Below are 19309 nucleotides of genomic sequence, written 5' to 3' on the forward strand. Positions count from 1 at the left end.
CTATTCTAATAACTAAAAACACATATGGGATAAACACATACATGTACTTTGAAGGTACTTGTTGACTGATCAATTCCTCACCTGTCTATGTCAACACATGTGGAGTTTTGGCCACCTGTGTGCTCGCTCTTGTGCTGGGGCAGCCCTCATCTAATGGGTATGGAAGGGGGAAGCATAAAACACAGGAAGTCACAGTGTCAAGGTTGTAGAGAAAAATTTTCTAGGTAGTACTAAATCTGGAATTATTTTCTTCCTACCAGCAGTCCCAGATCTCAAGGAAACCACCATCCCAGCCTGGGTGGTGTGTGGAGGGAGGGTTTGTTGGGGGGAGATATTGCAAAATAAGCATATACTCACATTTAGAGTAAGAAAGATGATTTCTGGTGTCAAATGATTACAGGAGGCACTTAAAGAGTGCCTATGTAAAACCTCTTTATATTTTTATCAATATATGGAACAGGAGGAGCTGGAATTATTTGAGAGGATGACAGCCCAGTAGCTACCTAGGTAGGATGAAGACTGTACATATAGACTTGGAAGCAGCTACAGAGAGACAGAAATCTCTGCATTAGGATAAAGCCCTGATTTAAATGGCTGACCTTTTAAACAAAGACTAAGGGCAAGGATGGTATCAGACAATTAGGGGATAAATAAATGGCACTAAAAAAGAAGCGATTGATTAAAGTATTGTTCTCAGACACGCCTATCTAAGGTTTGTTTTGACCTATTTTTTATGGAGGAAGAATTAATGTAAATACCAGAACTGCATTGAAGATTATTAATTCTAGTTGTTAGAAAAACACTGTGCTTATGTATTAGTGTGACTTTAGACATTTACAGCTAATCCTTTTCAAGTGGTCACCAAACTTCAAGTTAATATTTTCAGGGTTCTTATCTGATCTGGCATGGCCTAATGGGGGCAGTTAACATTCTGGTGTCTTGAGAGACTGTGCCCATATTCAGTGGTTTGTCTGGTAAGCTACTGGCATGCTAGATTATATTAAATGTAGGATGATGCTCATCTTTAAGAAACTTTTAGTCTTGTTGGGAAAACAAGGATTAGAAATGAAATATTTAAAGAATGTTGTAGGACAATGTATGAACCAATGTTATTCAGGATGTTACTACCAGGAGCACAGATGAAGTTGTTAGGAAAATACTTCACGGAGGTAGAAGAACAAAGGCCAGGCTTCAAAAGATGGATGGGATGCTTATACATCAGAAATTACCCTGTTCTTGAAAACAGAATGGATATTTCTCAAAAAACTAAAAATAGCGTTACCATATGATCCAGCAATCCTACTCCTGGGCATATATATGGAAAAGACGGAAGTTCTAATTCGAAAAGATACAGGCACTCCAGTGTTCACTGTTTACAATAGCCAAGACATGGAAGCACCTTAACTGTCTAGACAGAGGAATGGATAAAGAAGGTGTGGTATACACTTACACAAACACATATACACACAGACACACTGGAATAGTACTTGGTCATAAAATGAATGAAATAGTGCCACTTGTGCAACACAGAAGGACCTAGAGATGATCATACTAAGTGAAGTAAGTCAGATGGAAAAAGACAAATAGGATAGGATATCATTTATATGCACAATGTAAAAAATGATACCAATGAACTTATTTACAAAACAGAAACAGACTCAGAGATAGAAAACAAACTTATGGCAACCAAAGGAGAAGTAGAGGAGGGATAAATTGGGAGTATGAAATTAGGATAAACAAGGATTTACTGTAAAGCATAGGGAACTATATTAATATCTTATAATAAGCTAAATTCGGAGAGGGCAGTGGCACCCCACTCCAGTACTCTTGCCTGGAAAATCCATGGACGGAGGAGCCTGGAGAAAATAGATACACACTTATACGTGTATAATCAAATCACTGTATCCCTGTGTCATACAATGTTGTAAAGCAACTAGACTTCAATTAAAAAATTATTCCATTCTTCTCCAATTGCATATGTATTTGTGTGCTTCTCTGTTGACACTGAAGCATCTTTAATGTAGTCATTCAATTAGTAATTATTAAACACCTTCTTTACTCTAATGCCATGCGAGGCACCACATTCAGAGCAATGAACAGGGGCTTGAATTCGTCATTGCTTTAAATATAAAGGACACAGGCCTGCAAACAATTATGGTGCAATGAGATCACTGCTGGAGTGTCAGTCTGAAGGAGGAGGCAATGGGAGTCTGAGAGAACAGATACCAGAGTCCACCCGGGAGAGTTGAAGACAGCTTCATACAGGTGTTGAAGTTTCCTCTAAAACTTGAATACGAATGAGGAGGAATCTTTTAGGAGGAGGAGGGGGTGGGAGTAGCAGGAGAAGGCATTCTTGGTAGAGAGAACAAAAGCGAAACAACACGGAAGCCTAAAAGGAGCACTGTGTTTCCAGGGAATGTCAACATTTTGGTAAAAGAAGAGAGACTGTAAGGAAAAGGATATTAGTAATGTAGCAACAATATCACTGGTACAATTAATATTATTATGGTTACTATTATGGTTATTGCCGCTAGTGCAATTTTTAAAATCAATTTTATTTTTTAGAGCAGTTTTAGGTTTTAATCAAAATTGACAGGAAGGTATGGAGAGTTCCCATATATTTAATACATCATGAATTGTGCTTTTGGTGTCATATCTAAAAAGTCATCACCAAACTTAAGATCATCTGGATTTTTTCCCAATGTTATCTTCTAGGAGTTTTGGAAGATAGTTTTACCTCTTACATTTAGGTCTGTGATAATTTTTGTGAAGACTGTAAGGTCTTTGTCTAGATTCTTTTTTTTTTTTTTTTGCATATGCATGTCCAATTGTTTCAACATTCAGAAAACAGAGATCATGGCATCCGGTCCCATCACTTCATGGGAAATAGATGGGGAAACAGTGGAAACAGTGTCAGACTTTATTTTTGGGGGGCTCCAAAATCACTACAGATGGTGATTGCAGCCATGAAATTAAAAGACGCTTACTCCTTGGAAGGAAAGTTATGACCACCCTAGACAGCATATTCAAAAGCAGAGACATGACTTTGCCAACAAAGGTTCGTCTAGTCAAGGCTATGGTTTTTCCTGTGGTCATGTATGGATGTGAGAGTTGGACTGTGAAGAAGGCTGAGCGCTGAAGAATTGATGCTTTTGAACTGTGGTGTTGGAGAAGACTCTTAAGAGGTCCCTTGGACTGCAAGGAGATCCAACCAGTCCATTCTGAAGGAGATCAGCCCTGGAATTTCTTTGGAAGGAATGATGCTAAAGCTGAAACTCCAGTACTTTGGCCACCTCATGCCAAAGAGTTGACTCATTGGAAAGGACTCTGATGCTGGGAGAGATTGGGGGCAAGAGGAGAAGAGGACGACAGAGGATGAGATGGCTGGATGGCATCACTGACTTGATGGACGTGAGTCTCAGTGAACTCCGGGCGTTGGTGATGGACAGGGAGGCCTGGCGTGCTGCGATTCATGGGGTCGCGAAGAGTCGGACATGACTGAGCGACTGATCTGATCTGATCTCTGTCCAATTGTTCCAGTACCATTTGTTGAAAAGACTATTTTTGCTCTATTATATTGTCTTTGAAACTTTGTCAAAGATCACTTGACTGTATTTATATTCCTCTATTTCTGGGCTCTCTGTTGTGTTCCATTGCTTTATTTGTTAATTCTTTCACCAACACCACGCTGTTTTGGTTGTTGTAGCATTACAGTAAGTCTTGAAGTTGGGTAATGTCAGTCCTCCAACTTTGTTCTTCTCCTTCAATATTGTGTTGGCTATTCTGTGTCTTTTGCCTTTCCACATAACGTTTAGAATCAGTTTATAACTTGCTGGGATTTTGACTGGGGGTACATTGACTCTGTAGATCAAGCTGGGAAGAGCTGACAGCTTGACGATATTAAGTCTATCCAAGAACAAGGACTATCTCTCCATTTTTTTTAGTTCTTCTTTGATTACTATAATTCAACATTTATTTGACCCTTCCTGAGTGTCAAGAACAAGGTTAAATGTTTTATTTGCATTAGCCCATACATTCCTCGGAGAAGGCAATGGCAACCCACTGCAGTACTCTTGCCTGGAAAATCCCATGGATGGAGGAGCCTGGTAGGCTGCAGTCCATGGGGTCACTAGGAGTCAGACATGACTGACTGACTTCACTTTCATTTTCATGCATTGGAGAAGGAAATGGCAACTCACTCTAGTGTTCTTGCCTGGAGAATCCCAGGGATGGGGGAGCCTGGTGGGCTGCCGTCTATGGGGTTGCACAGAGTTGGACACGACTGAAGCGACTTAGCAGCAGCAGCCGCAGCAGCATACATTCCTTCCAATTGTCTTCAATGGTTGTCCCATTTTTCAGATGAGAAAATTGGGCAGTTGCCTAAGGTTAGGGAGGTTAAGGTTAAGCTAGGACGTGGGATATCTGAGACAAGATTCAAGTCTGTCACCCGAGACTCTGGAGAAACTGACATGGACTGGATCTTGGAGGAGCTCGTGCCAAGGAACTTGATTTTACCACTAGTTGATGAAGACACTGAGAAGTGATATTCTATACGTGATAGTACATATTGACAGGGTAGAGAGGTTATTTTTGTTATAGTATTGAGTTCCAGTGACAGTCTAAGTCAGAGAGGATAGAGGCCTAACCAAGGGGCTATTCAAAAAGATGGAGATAAGGGAGCAACATAAAGATGTTAAGATGGTAACTTCAATAAAACTGACTGAGAATTAATGGGAAGGATGTGTTTGGAATTGTGCCTAAGTTTTCTGAGTTTAGCAACTAGGTGGGCTTTTCAGCTGTTGCCACGATGGGACTAAAGAAAGAACAGATTTAGGGGTAGGGGTGGGAGGAGGGAACACTGGAACACTTAGATATATTAAGCTTGAGTTGGGACATCTGATAGAAATGTCTGAGAGATAATTGAGTATACAAATTTGCAACACAGAAGAAAAAATCTGGACTAGAGATGTAGAATTGAGAAAGCTTCGGCCTACAGATGGTACCTGAAACCTTGGAAAAGAATTAGAATGCCCAGGAGGCATCTACAGACAGAATAAAAGAAAAGACATGCAACGAAAAGAGAGAATGCCAATAACAGTCTTAGAAATACTATACTTTAAGGGACAGGCAAAAAAAAAAAGTTGAACCCAGGAGGGAGTCTGAGTAAAAGTAGTTGGTCAGGGAGAGAATGCGGAGAGAGTGTTATTTTAGGAACTAATGGAAAGAGTCCCATGAAAGAGAGTGTGGTTCACAGTGTCAAAAGCAGCCAAGAGCTTCAATAAGACAAGATCTAAGGCATCCACAGTGTGTTGACAAGCTTTACCTGATCCTTCCCCCTTGCTAAGGTAGCTTTGGAGCTGGGGCACTAAAGGTGAATCCCTGCTTGAGGTACCTTCTACCTTCCTAGCTATGGTGGCTCCTGATACAGGCCTTTACTGTGTGACTTGTGGAGCCAAAGTGTTACTCACTTAGTCATGTCTGACTCTTTGTGACCCCATGGACTGTAGCCTGCCTTCCAGGATCCTCTGTCTGCGGGATTTTCCAGGCAAGAATACTAGAGTGGGTTCCATTTCCTTCTCCAGGGGATCTTCCTGATCCAGGGATTGAACCCGTGGAGCCAAAAGTTTCCTCAAAGAAATGGCAGAAGCTCCCTGGATAGCCTGGTTCTGTCCTGTGGCTTGGGAAATCATTCCTGAAAGCTTTTCTAAGAATTTGCTTCCTAATGTTCCTTATAATTCTGTAAGCCCGTTAATATGGTGTAATAAATTTGTTCCTGCTTAAACTAGCCAGAGTATATATTGTTCTCTGCAACTGAACAGTGACTGATATAAAGTCTGCAAAAGGGTATGTGGGAATTGGCAATGAGATGCTGATTGGTGCTTTATTGAGCGTGATTTCAAAGGATTGATGGGGAGAGGAAGCCAGACTCTACGGTGTTGAAAATCTTTATAGTATTCTAATAAATAAACAACCACTGGATATACTGTCTTATTCTATCATGCTCAGAAAATGAGAGAAATACTTTCAAGTAAATAAACATTTGTTAGTGTCTCTTAAGTAGAGAGCCATATGCTAAGTACTCTAAGATACGGAGATTAGAAAAGCCATTTCCTGCTCAGAGAAACACCTGTTAGTCAAGGGAGATGATAGGAATACATTTGTGTTCAATTATTTAAAAAACAGATTTAACAGTTTTTTTTTCCTCCCTAAATTACTCAAAGATGACCTCTGTTAACATTTATAAATATATAAATATTTTAGTGGTATATAGAATTTTTCCCACCTGTTTATTATTGGCATTTTCCTGTGCTAGCAGGTATATTTCTACAAATGTGAATTTTTATGGCAATATAATATCTGATTTATGGATAAATCATAATTTATCTAGTCTCCTCTTGTGATTTGATCACTTTTACTATTTCAGAAATGGCGGCAATACAAATTATTGTGCTGGGGACAAAGCTTCTTGCAAATAGCTGTGAACTGAAAGTAGGAAATAGAAGGGTTGCCAAAGAGGCACTAATTATAAGTTTTAGTCAGGTCCTTAGGAAGTCAAGCCACTTTTGGAGGGAGTGAAGGGAGAGAGAACTGGCAGAGGCATTTATAAGTTCATTCCTCATTTTGTTCTATGCTCAACAAGACTCAGAATTGTTCCTCCTTGAAGAATTCCTTATTAGGTAATTTCTCTTATCATAAAAAAAATAAGGTCAGCAGCTTTGATCCAATTAATTTTTTAAAGAAGCTCTTTATCTCACTTGGTATCATGCAGGTTTTTTTTTTTTTTTTTAATGTAATGACCTAAATATATGTCTGATAGAAATAATCTTGACTTAAACCATAACAGAAACCTAGATTTTTCTACAACAATGTAATGTTAGAACTTAGGCTTGGATTTGGGACATATCTATCTTTCTACTGCGCAGGAAGTGAAACTTCAGAGAGCTTATTCAAAACAAGTTGAAAAGCTAATACCTTGGTGTGCCTTGCACGTGGTGATCTTTTTTGTCTGGATTATGACAGCCCATGGCAGCCTATCAGGAGGGCTTGGGGTTTGAGGAGGGGGCAAGTTGAGGGAATGCTGAATTAAGATGCTTTTAGTCCATGGGAGTTCTCCCAATTTCATTCACTCAATGCCTGCTGCTGGCTGGGGTGTTAAGAGCCTTGTTAAAATAAAGCTATTAGTCTTTTCTCTACAAAAGCAAGGAGCTTGCTGCCTACATTCTGTGTTCCTTAAATTAGTATGTATTTCTAGCCTGGTATTGCAAGAATCAGCAGTTTCGTAAAGCAATATACTAAAGAGGCCATTTAACCCCCCTTATTCCCCCACTTGCAGATTAATGGCAGAGAGGAAGATTTAATGCCCTTTCAAACATTTTTTAACAATTCATTATAAATAAAAGAATAAATCACACAAGATTTTCTGCAAATGTCTGACGGTCAAAAGCGGAAACAATTCAAAATTAACATGTTTTCCAGTTCCCACAGGTTAGGACACATTTTTGCCAATGTTGTAATTTATGTCCCATCAGTCAATTTTCCTGAGGAAATTTTAAAAGCTGCTGTGATGGAAAGACTGTGCAAAGTTGCAATACAGCTTATTCACCTATACATAACATCCTCATTTACAAATATGTCTTACTCAGATCCATTACCAAAAAATGAGTTTCATGCTGCCAGACACATCATAAGATTAAAATGCAAAGTATAAAAATTTAGATGCCATTTTAGGAAATCTGCCTTTCGTTTCAAGTTGGTGTCATGACAGATATTTGTGAGCAGTTTCCAGAAGCTTTCTTTTAATTACATTGCTTTTACCTAGCTATAGGTTTAGCTGGAAGATTTTTAAATAAATCAACTCAATAAAAATATCTAAAAAGTTATGAACCTGACTTTGATAATCTTCCCATATTAAGACATTCTGCTAAAATGCTACAAGTTTAGAGGAAAGGCAACTGACAATATCCCATCTAAACAAAAAGAAACTAATCAAAATAAGCTGTTCAATTATTTTCCTTTTGCAATGTGAAGTATATTATTCCTGAAATATGTATTTACGAATACGTATCCAGAGAAGCAAAAGTACACACACTCGTTCAAACCATTATTTCTGAAGTGTTTATTTTCTCTAATTTAATTTCAGTAATTTTGTCAAATAACTGGGTATTCAGCTTATAGACTTGCTTAGAACATCTGCTAGTTTAGAAACTACAGCAAATAAAAATATTTTAAAAATAACTCTTGGATAAGCCTTTTTAACCATTTTGTGCCTAAATTTTCCTTCCTTGTAAAATGTTAGAGTTAACACTACAAATCTTTAAGTCTCTTCTAATCTACACACATTTATAAATGTTACCTTGTATATAACTTCTACATTATGTTAATCAATTACACCTTATTAATAAGTACCCAAATGTAGTTACATAATTATAATTATTTTAAAGCTGAATAACAAAGTAAAGCAACCTGCAACATTATAAAGTTATAAAACATTTACTGGGATTTAAACATTAAACCTCATGCTAGCACCATCCAAGTCCTAGCTATATGTACAGGGGACATAGCCTCAACAATCTCTCTTCTGATTATCTTCGGAGAAAATAAAATCAGACATCTTCTGCCCAGCTCTGTTTGTGTCTCGGGTCTAAGATACAGTTACCATAGAAACTATGATTGTGGATACAATTTACAAATTTGGCTTCATCCATCAGATGCACTTTGTGTGTGAGAGTGTGTGTGTGTGTGTATGTGGGTACATGTCCATATGTGTCTTGCCAATAAGCTTGAAGAGCAAACTCTGGCTCTGTGTCTTTAATTAAAGAGCCAGACACCACTCCTCATTTCCTTTCCCCATCTGTCTACCTACAAATAGAGACATTGTAACACTGGCTGACATATAAACTCTTACTTGGAAGATGACAAAGGTCTGATGAAAAGATGAGAAAAACAGTATTAGGAAAAGAATTCCCCAAGAAATTTGTCTGTTCACCTGTCCTGTATTTTCAAGAACAGAATAAAAGCCCTTTGGTGGAGTTTTGGTTATTTACATTAATTACTAGGTTCTAGTATCTAGTACTTATTGAACTTGGTTTCTAATTGTTCCTTGGATATAATATGTGAGTTAGTTATTCCTGTGCTGTTTTAGTTTATTGTACTCTCTGACAACCTTCTTTGCTCATCTTAAAAGAAATAAAGTTGACCTTCAAAATATGACTAAATCTTAAAAGGGTAATAGTTTGTTCACAGTATTTGTTTGAGTTCATATTATCTCTTTAAATTATTAAACAATGAATAAAAGATATTCATTGTCTAAAGCTCTTTAGTATATGTAAAATACACTTGCATTTATAAAAATGAAACAAAGTAAACGCAAAATTTTAAGGTCTTAAGAATTTTTCTTTCTTTCTTTTTTTTTTTTTGTAGTTTAGCCAGTGGGCAAGTTCAAATTACTCCCAGTTACAGTTACTAGGAAGAGAACATTCTCCGGAACACTCTACAATCAGTATCATGAGTTATAATCAATGAGACCATTTCCACTTCTGCCTCATTTTACACATGCTGCTGGGGCTGCTGCTAAGTTGCTTCAGTTGTGTCCGACTCTGTGCGACCCCAGAGACGGCAGCCCACCAGGCTCCCCCGTCCCTGGGATTCTCCAGGCAAGAACACTGGAGTGGGTTGCCATTTCCTTCTCCAATGCATGAAAGTGAAAAGTGAAAGTGAAGTCGCTCAGTCGTGTCCGACTCTTAGCGACCCCATGGACTGCAGCCCACCAGGCGCCTCCGCCCATGGGATTTTCCAGGCAAGAGTACTGGAATGGGGTGCCATTGCCTTCTCTGATTTTACACATGAGGAAACTAGAATTCAGAGGATCTTAAAGCAACTTGCCAAAGGGTCATACAGTGGCAAAGCCAATATCTGAACTGAGATATGCCTGACCCCAAAGTAGTGTTTCTCTCACTCTTAATGCTGTCTCACATGTTGGCAGGGATCATTACAGTTTCTGTTGCTCTATTTCTTAAACAAATAACTGAGGCATCAGACCTGAAAGTTCATATGAACCTATGGTAACAATGGGATGGAATTTGTGAAATTATGACTGTCTGAGATATTAAAAAGCAGAGACATTACTTTGCCAACAAAGGCCCATCTAGTCAAGGCTATGGTTTTTCCAGTGGTCATGTATGGATGTGAGAGTTGGACTGAAGTGAGAGTGAAGAAAGCTGAGCACTGAAGAATTGATGCTTTTGAACTGTGGTGTTGGAGAAGACTCTTGAGAGTCCCGTGGACTGCAAGGAGATCCAATCAGTCCATCCTAAAGGAGATCAGTCCTGGGTGCTCATTGGAAGGACTGATGCTGAAGCTGAAACTTCAATACTTTGGCCACCTAATGCGAAGTGTTGACTTGATGGAAAAGACCCTGATGCTGGGAGGGATTGGGGGCAGGAGCAGAAGGGGACGACAGAGGATGAGATGGCTGGATGACATCACCGACTCGATGGACGTGAGTTTGAGTGAACTCTGGGAGTTGGTGATGGACAGGGAGGCCTGGTGTGCTGTGATTCATGGGGTCGCAAAGAGTCGGACACGACTGACCGACTGCACTGAACTGAACCGAGCATTCTGAATGCACTTAGGGTCATCAAAGCCATATCATTGAACTTCAGTTGCCTAGCAATATTTATTTAAAAGGGCTGGGGGCATTAATATATGTATGGGTGCTAATTTTTGATATAGCAGAAGTAATTTTTATTAAAATAACTTTTAATAAAGGATTATGCTTTATTTCATAGAAGGCAATGGCAACTCACTCCAGTACTCTTGCCTGGAAAATCCCATTGATGGAGGAGCCTGGTAGGCTGCAGTCCACAGGGTTGCAAAGAGTCAGACACGACTGAGAGACTTTACTTTCACTTTTCACTTTCATGCATTGGAGAAGGAAATGGCAACCCACTCCAGTGTTCTTGCCTGGAGAATCCCAGGGACGGGGGAGCCTGGCTGGCTGCCGTCTCTGGGGTCACACAGAGTTGGACATGACTGAAGCGACTTAGCAGCAGCAGCAGCAGCAGCATGCTTTATTTAAAATATCCTGTATTACATACACTAATTAAAACATTTTTTTTTCAGTATTCATGCATAGTTGTCAGTCTGCTAATTTGGTTTACATAAGCCATCAGGTTGTAAGCTTCATTAGAACTGAGACAATGCCTCTTTTTTGAGCCATTGCATTCTTAAGGCCTGGTATATCATCTTGTTGATTAATATTTATTGAGTCAATGAAACAGAAGTCATAAACATCTAATCAGTGGCAGTTAACACACAAAAAATTAATCAGCTTCCCTAAAGGTTAACTAGTTTTTTGAACCAGACGTGTTAAATTATATGATACATAGTATCAAAATGTTTTTAAAGAAGTTTTTATGACATCTGTCCTTTGGTTAAGTTCCATTAAGACTGCCCCTTTCAAGCTCTTTTTTTTAATGTAGTCCTGAATTTTTTCATTTCTTTAAAAAAAATAAAATAGAACTAGAAATATTCTTATAGTTTAGATTTAAACTTGGACCTGGAGTATAAATCAAAACCATTAGGAACCTTAAATATGTAGTTGCTTAGAAAAGATTCTAATAACTCAAAAGAATATTAGTACATCAGTAGGAGAAGCTTATCTGACAGAACAAGTTATTGGGCACACTGGCCATAACTAGTGTTGATCTAAACATGCACCTCAACATGCAAATTCATAAAGTTACCAGACCCACGCTACCATTAATGCTGGATCAGACACACCGCAGCCCTACACTTGTTGGGCTTGTCAGAATATTCATTTGGGTTTTCCCATAGCACCCAGATAATCACGGTGGTGTGATCACTGACCTAGAGCCAGACATCCTGGAATGTGAAGTCAAGTGGGCCTTAGAAAGCATCACTATGAACAAAGCTAGTGGAGGTGATGGAATTCCAGTTGAGCTCTTTCAAATCTTGAAAGATGATGCTGTGAAAGTGTTGCACTCAATATGCCCGCAAATTTGGAAAACTCAGCAGTGGCCACAGGACTGGAAAAGGTCAGTTTTCATTCCAATCCCAAAGAAAGGCAATGCCAAAGAATGCTCAAACTATCGCACAATTGCACTCATCTCACACGCTAGTAAAGTAATGCTCAAAATTCTCCAAGCCAGGCTTCAGCAATATGTGAACTGTGAACTTCCTGATGTTCAAGCTGGTTTTAGAAAAGGCAGAGGAACCAGAGATCAAATTGCCAACATCCGCTGGATCATGGAAAAAGCAAGAGAGTTCCAGAAAAGCATCTATTTCTGCTTTATTGACTATGCCAAAGCCTTTGACTGTGTGGATCACAATAAACTGTGGGAAATTCTGAAAGAGATGGGAATACCAGACCACCTGATCTGCCTCTTGAGAAATCTGTATGCAGGTCAGGAAGCAACAGTTAGAACTGGACATGGAACAACAGACTGGTTCCAAATAGGAAAAGGAGTACGTCAAGACTGTATATTGTCACCCTGTTTATTTAACTTATATGCAGAGTACATCATGAGAAACGCTGGACTGGAAGAAACACAAACTGGAATCAAGATTGCCGGGAGAAATATCAATAACCTCAGATATGCAGATGACACCACCCTTATGGCAGAAAGTGAAGAGGAACTCAAAAGCCTCTTGATGAAAGTGAAAGTGGAGAGTGAAAAAGTTGGCTTAAAGCTCAACATTAAGAAAACGAAGATCACGGCATCCGGTCCCATCACTTCATGGGAAATAGATGGGGAAACAGTGGAAACAGTGTCAGACTTTATTTTTCTGGGCTCCAAAATCACTACAGATGGTGATTGCAGCCATGAAATTAAAAGATGCTTACTCCTTGGGAGGAAAGTTATGACCAACCTAAGATAGCATATTCAAAAGCAGAGACATTACTTTGCCAACAAAAGTTCGTCTAGTCAAGGCTATGGTTTTTCCTGTGGTCATGTATGGCTGTGAGAGTTGGACTGTGAAGGCTGAGTGCCGAAGAATTGATGCTTTTGAACTGTGGTGTTGGAGAAGACTTTTGAGAGTCCCTTGGACTGCAAGGAGATCCAACCAGTCCATTCTGAAGGAGATCAGTCCTGGGATTTCTTTGGAAGGAATGATGCTAAAGCTTAAACTCCAGTACTTTGGCCACCTCATGTGAAGAGTTGACTCATTGGAAAAGACTCAGATGCTGGGAGGGATTGGGGGCAAGAGGAGAAGGGGACAACAGAGGATGAGATGGCTGGATGGCATCACTGACTCGATGGATGTGAGTCTCAGTGAACTCCGGGAGTTGGTGATGGACAGGGAGGCCTAGCGTGCTGGGATTCATGGGGTCGCAAAGAGTCAGACACGACTGAGTGACTGATCTCATCTGATCTGATCTGATAGCATCTTACTGGAAAACCCAAGCAAACTTTTTGGCCAACCCAATATATTAACCAAATTATCTTGCAACTGACTGCTATTCCAGCAGAATTTAGTTCTAAGAAGACAAATGAAGAAAAGAGGAGGAGAAAGTAAGAAGTAAACAGATGACTTTCTGAAAATTGATGTTCTGTCAAAATATTTGAACAACCAAATCAAACACACCATACCCCAGTCAATGGTTTTCTATTAACTATTGAATAAAGGCACTATTATTCACTAGTTAATAGAATAGTTAATTCACTAGTGGGGTCTTTCCTGGTGGCTCAGACAGAAGAGAATCTGTCTGCAATGCAGGAGATCTGAGTTCGATCCCTGGGTTGGGAAGATCCCCTAGAGGAGGGGATGGCTACCCACTCCAGTATTCTTGCCTGGATAATCCCCATGGACAGAGGAGCTTGGTGAGTTATAGTTTAGGGGGTCGCAAAGAGTTGGACATGACTAAGTGACTAAGCACATACAGTGAATAAAGGCTCTCAGTACCTGACAGCCATCTAACTTTCCTGCTTTATGTTGTTCCTCTCATATATGCTCAATGATCTGATTGCACTGCGCATTTTATGCATCCCAAGAGTGTACTTTTGTGCCTACGGCAGGATATCTTCTGTAGTTTTGGTAGCTCTTCTTATGGGTTTCTCTGGTGGCTCAGCTGGCAAAGAATCCGCCTGCAATGTGGGAGACCTGGGTTCGACCCCTGGGTTGGGACGATTCCCTGGAGAAGGGAATGGCTACCCACTTCAATATTCTGGCCTGTAGAATTCCATGGGCTGTATAGCCCAGAGAATTCCATGGACTGTATAGTACATGTAGTCGCCAAGAATCAGATATAACTGAGTGACTTTCAATCACTGCATAATCAGTCAGGCAGAATGAACTTTTGTGCCTATGGCAGGATATCTGCTTCTGTAGTTCTGGTAGTTCTTCTTATGGTCATGTTAGTTCCTGGCCCATGCAGCCACAGCATCCCCTTGGGGCTTCCCCTGTGGTTCAGTTGGTAATGAATCTGCCTGCAATGAGGAGACCTGGGTTCGATTCCTGGGTCAGGAAGCTGCCCTGGAGAAGGAAATGGCAACTCACTCCAGCATTCTTGCTTGGAGAATCCCTTGGACAGAGGAGCCTGGCAGGCCACAGTCCATGGGGTTGCAAGAGTTGGACACTATTTAGTGAATAAACGATGATGAGTGGCTTAAATGTGGCAAGGGCTGAATGAGTGAATGAAGCAATACATGTTGCTTTTGTTGGTTGTATTCACTGCTGTGAAGGGACAAGAAGAGGTGAAGAAAGCAAGCAGTTCAGTTCAGTTTAGTTGCTCAGTTGTAGCGACCTCATAGACTGAAGCACGCCAGGCTACCCTATCTATCACCAACCCCTGGAGCTTGCTCAAACTCATGTCTTTTGAGTCAGTGATACCATCCAACCATCTCCTCCTCTGTCATCCCCTTCTCCTCATGCCTACAATCTTTCCCAGCATCAGGGTCTTTTCCAATGAGTCAGTTCTTTGCATCAGGTGGCCAAAGTATTGGAGCTTCAGCTTCAGCATCAGTCCTTCCAATGAATATTCAGAACTGATTTCCTTTAGGATTGACTGGTTGGATCTCCTTGCAGTCCAAGGGACTCTCAGCCTTGTCTAACTCAATGAAATCATGAACCATGCCATGTAGGGCCACACAAGCTGGACCAGTCATGGTGGAGAGTTCTGACAAAACGTGGTCCATTGCAGAAGGGAATGGCAAACCACTTCAGTATTCTTGCCTTGAGAACCCCATGAACAGTATGAAAAGGCAAAAAGATAAGAAGAGAACAAGCAGTGGATAAGAAAAACAGAGTGTGTAGAAGGTGGTAAGAACATTACAATAGTGATAAACAGAGAAGAAAGCCTTGAAACACAGGTGTAGACAGGGGAAAAGGAAAAAAAAAACACAACAACACAAAGAAAGAAAAATTGCAAACAGGAAACGGAACTATGGGATGAAAACGAGCTAGGTTATTGCAAGCTATTCTCATTCTCAGCATACAGGTAATTCCTGTCTCAAGGTCCCGTTAACCAAACTCTCAGGTCAATCAGAATACCCCATTCCCCTACCAGGTTTAGTAATTCAATGTCGCTCTTCTTATTGAATGTATATATAGCATGTTACTTTCAAACTCTTTAAAATGTGATTAAGTCAACATTTAAAGTTGGATTTGATATAATTATTTAATTGGGCATTGATTCATCTACACAGAACTCATTACTGAATTCTTCAATTTCATCAACATAATTTCTTTCCAAATTATCTTTTATCTAGATGCTGGAAGTCCAAGTGCTATGAAAACTTTGCCAAAATAAAAAGCTTTTAGATTTCTAGTGCTGGCTGGACACAAACCCGTGCAAGAGTGTTGAAGAATAATGCATGCTTGCCAACTGCCAGATACGATTGCTTTTCCCATAATTAATGTCATTCTTGCTGTTGGAGTACCATTTCCATCCTCTAATAATTTCCACTAATAGAGGAAGCTTCTGTAATAATTTTTGCATCCTGGAAAACCACTGTGGCTTCCATACACATTTTAATCTAAATAATGACAACGAGTGAAAGGGGGATGGTTAGAGATATTACTGTAACTTGGGATTACATTTGCTTGGTCATCATTTTCAATCTCCAAAACTGTCCACAAGGCTTAGACCTCAGTACTCTGACTTCAATAGCACCAGACCATATGAATTTATATCAGAAAGAGAAAAGTGTATAGAATGAGTATATTGGACTATTCATCTACCAAAAAATAAATGTGAAAAGAGAGTATTAAAAAAAACAGTAAAAAAGATGAGCAGATGCAAATATAAGCTCAGGTCCTGTAAAATATGATAATTGTCTCAGACTTGAAGCTTTGAAGCTTCCAGTAAGAGGAAGTGACAGACCAGCTGCAAATCATACCCCAAATCTGCCAATTCACAGTATTTTTTATTATGCTGTTGCAAAATCAAGAACTCAGCTTCGGATATAAAATTATGCAAATATACAGAGAGCGACAACAACAATAAAAATTAGCTCAGGTTTCTTACAGGAGCCAAGAAATGAATGCAGCATGATGGCACCACCGTAGTCCCATACCAGGGAGGAGGCACCAAGTCTGTGGTTAACTGGGGTTCTACAAGCCCTCTCTGGATGTCCCTCATATGCTGAATACTGAGACTACAATGAGGAAAGTTCAGATACAAGGGGACCAGTGCTAAGATTGTTTTCCTCTGTCTTCCCGAGTTGCTTCAGAAACAGTGAAAGTCTACATCAAAGCTTCATCTCCTTTGCCTCGGATGGCTTTGAAAAAAACTCCACCTGTGCCACATCTAACCTTACTCTGCCTTCTCTGTGAAGTCCACCCAGCAGAGATCTGACAGTGCCACTTGAGCAGGAAGCACTTGCTCTGTGCGATGACCTGGGGGAGGGGGTGGGGTGGGGCTCAGGTTTGGCGACTGTGTTCAGTGAAATGATTAAAGCCTGGGAACCAGGTACCAAAGTTGCTGAGGGGAGGGTAGAGAAACAATACTCACGTGTGGGTTTTAATAGCTATTGTTAAAATAAAAACAGCTGCTCATAACTGTGACAGCTGCACTACCCCTTGGTGAAAACTCTGGAAGGGCAGGGCCATCAGCTGGGGCTGGTTTCAGGGCTTGGATGCTGATGGGCACTGGACCCTGGGCTTGGCAGGACTGCGTACACCTCTATTCTCCAGGTTGATCCCTCCAGGGTCAATACCAATTTTCAAAATATCTCTCCTGTCTGTAGATGTGCTCATGGTCTAGTTCCTACATATCTTTAGAATGATATCATCAGAAACTACATTAACAAAAGATTGTGTAAAGATCCAGGTACATACTCATGCATCATTGGACTCATCCATGCCACTACCCTGCACAAGAGAAAGGCAGGTATTATACATTCTTTGTAAGACTGTTTTGCTCAAAGAGGGTGGCACAACAGTAAGACAATCCTAGAGAGTGCCATCATTCATACAGTGCACCACGTCCCTCCATTCTAGCTGGAAATTGACTTGTATAAAGAGTTTCTAATTGGACACTGAGAGGCCATGGTCCCTGGCCTGCGTGATGTGTGGTGTGGTGGTTAGGGGCACTTACTCCAGAATAGACTGGCTGGCCTTGAACTCCATCATCTGGTGACCGTGTAGCTCTGAGCAAGCTAATTTCTGAGCCTCAGCTTTCTCACCTATAAAATGGGGTTGATAATGGTACCCACCTCAGATCGTTGCTGTAAGGATTAAATTGCATGAGGCATGTAGACCACAGAGTCCATATCATACATGTACAGCACACTTATATGTTCAATAAATTGTAGGTATTCACATTGTTGTTACAGTTAAGTGAACCTGGCCTCCTTTCTTTTTGTAAGAAAAATACCTAGAGAAAATCTCTTTCTTGCTCTGTAGGAGGCTTTTCCATGACCCTCTGACCTGTCCTGGATAAACTAATGGAAGCTTTTTTAGTACTACTGTTCCGAAAACAGTTCTGGGGAAGAGAGTAGGAGAGGTATAGAGAAAGAGAAGAGAGAGAGTGCACATGCAGAGAGTCTCTTTCCTGCATTTATATATATATATATATATGTATATACGGGATGAGTGGCTGGAATGATATATCCCATTTAAAAGGATGAACGTAGGTATGCATGTGTGTGTACACACATGTGTGTATATATATTTATACACACATACGCACACATATGGGGCTTTCCTGATGGCTCAGTTGGTAAAGAATCTGCCTGCAATGCAGGAGACTTGGGTTCAACCCCTGGGTCGGGAAGATCCCGTGCAAAAGGAAATGGCAACCCATTCCAGTGTTCTTCCCTGGGAAATCCCATGGACAGAGGAGCCTGGCAGGCTACAGTCCATGGGGTCGCAAGAGTCGGACACGACTTAGAGACTAAACCATTACAGCCATGTGCACATACAATCATCTTATTGCTCTACACAGAAACTGCTCAATGACTAGCAAAAGGTTTAAATTCCTGAACATGATATCCAAGTCTTTCATAGTCTATGGCTGTCATCATTATTATCATCTTTGCAGTCTCATTTCCTGGCAACTTCATCCTTACATCCCCTACATGCGCCTTCTTGACCACTGGTCCTTTGCTGACCTGCATGCGCGCTCACACTTTCGTACCCTGCCTCAGTTTTCCCCTTTGCCCTTTTTTCCCACCACCAAGCCCTCAGGGAAGCTCTCAGCCCAGCTATTCATTTCTTATTTCCCAAGAGTTTAGATTACTTTTTTAAAAATAATTATCTAGATTATCTTAAAATGATCTTGTACAATGATGTTTGATAACACCTGTTGTCTAGCACATATTTCATGCTCAATAAAGGCTGGATGATGAAAAGAATGAATGACTTAAATGAAAAAAGTAACCCTGAATGTGAGATGTAACAAAGGCAAGCAGAGAAACATGTAATCCTAAACTATCCACAGAAAAGAGACTTGGATTAACCTCGCTGGCCTACCTCAAGAGGCTATTAACAAGTGAGTACAATGCTCCAATTCATGAGGGAACATTAATTCCACCGCATGGAGTAAAGTCAAGAAACAGTATTCATTATGGTTTAGGCATTTCACAGTACAGATGTGAAGTGTGCATTTTATTACAACATTATTGAACTGCTTGGGATCACACATAAATACCAGGGCCTGTGTTTGCACTCCTGGATGGGGAGAGGAGGGCAGCTCCATCTGTTCTCAGGGCAGAACAGGCTCAGTGCACAGGTAGGGAGTGAGTTCACTCCTACTGCTGACCTCAGTCATTCTGTTAGAGGTCCTATCACAGTCTATCTTCGGTTTTCCTAGGTAAGCGCACTCCCAGATTTAGTGCTGCACTGT

The 19309-nt window shown here is 40.4% G+C and overlaps 1 protein-coding gene across 12 annotated transcripts in view; it reads right to left on the reverse strand.

Annotated features, from left to right (window-relative positions):
* Window positions 1-19309, reverse strand: part of PARD3B (par-3 family cell polarity regulator beta) — a 1159019-nt gene that overhangs the window by 72423 nt on the left and 1067287 nt on the right. The window lies entirely within an intron of this gene.

This window comes from Bos grunniens, chromosome 2, assembly GCF_055505025.1.
Source record: "Bos grunniens cultivar Pamir isolate PY7600 chromosome 2, Bosgru_T2T1.0, whole genome shotgun sequence".
Lineage (NCBI taxonomy): Eukaryota > Metazoa > Chordata > Mammalia > Artiodactyla > Bovidae > Bos > Bos grunniens.